Genomic DNA, 1,026 nt, shown 5'->3' on the forward strand with positions numbered 1-1,026 from the left:
TGTTACACATGGGGATGCTGAGATTCAGAGATCTTTAATGTCTGAAGTCATATGCCTAGAAACACCAGTGATAAAGGCAGAGGCGCTGGCATCAACCGTGGTTGGGGACCAGTTAGGCGACAGTGCCCAGTCCTCGGAGGGGACATGAAGATGGCTCCCCAGTGCTCAAATTTCTGGACCACCTTTGCCTTTTCCTCTCTGACGTTGGGCAGTGCTGTCCCCATTATCTTCAGTCCCCCCACCTCCTTCCCAGTGTCGCCATAAACCTCTCATACACAGGTGTCCCCCAGCCTCACAAACCAGCTGATCTCCACCACCCACCTTTCATTTTTGCACCCTCTTCACGCTCCTGGGATCGCACTTTGAGGGTTGGCTTTGAAAAACCTGGGCGGAATAGTGGACCAGAGCTGGGGAGTTTTTAAAAGTAGGGGTGCCCTCAGTGAGGCAGATTCGATGGCTTCCTCATCTGGCAACCAGGATGCTCTCACTGTACCCAGAGCTGCTATTAGTGAGATGATCAAAGAGACTCTCCCCAATGTCCTTCCTGGTGGCAAACAATGCCCGGGAGCTGGTGGTGAACTGCTGCACTGAGTTTATTCACCTTATATGTTCTGAAGCCAATGAGATTTGCAACAAATCAGAAAAGAAGACCATCTCAGCCAAGCATGTCATACAAGCACAAGAAAGTTTGGGCTTTGGCTCTCATATCAGTGAATTAAAGAAGTCTTACAAGAATTCAAGACTGTAGCATTGAAAAGAAGAAAGGCCAGTTCCCATTTGGAAAACCTTGGCATTCCAGAAGAAAAGTTATTAAGACAGCAACAAAAATTATTTGGAAAAGCTAGATGGCAACAAGCAGAAATGACCCAGAAGGAATGGCTTCAAGTCTGCTTGACCCCAAAGTATATGTTCTTTCTTGGGGTGCCAGGGTGGCTCAGTGGTTGAGTATCCAACTTTTGACTGCAGCTCAGGTCATGATCCCAGGGTCATGGGATTGAGCCCCATATCAGGCTGAACATGGAGCCT

The 1,026-nt window shown here is 48.3% G+C and overlaps 1 pseudogene; it reads left to right on the top strand.

Annotated features, from left to right (window-relative positions):
• Nucleotides 1-453: 453 nt before the first annotated feature.
• LOC115305134 overlaps nt 454-1,026 on the top strand; it is a 1,542-nt pseudogene continuing 969 nt past the window's right edge.

Source organism: Suricata suricatta, chromosome 10 (assembly GCF_006229205.1).
Source record: "Suricata suricatta isolate VVHF042 chromosome 10, meerkat_22Aug2017_6uvM2_HiC, whole genome shotgun sequence".
Classification (NCBI taxonomy): Eukaryota; Metazoa; Chordata; class Mammalia; order Carnivora; family Herpestidae; genus Suricata; species Suricata suricatta.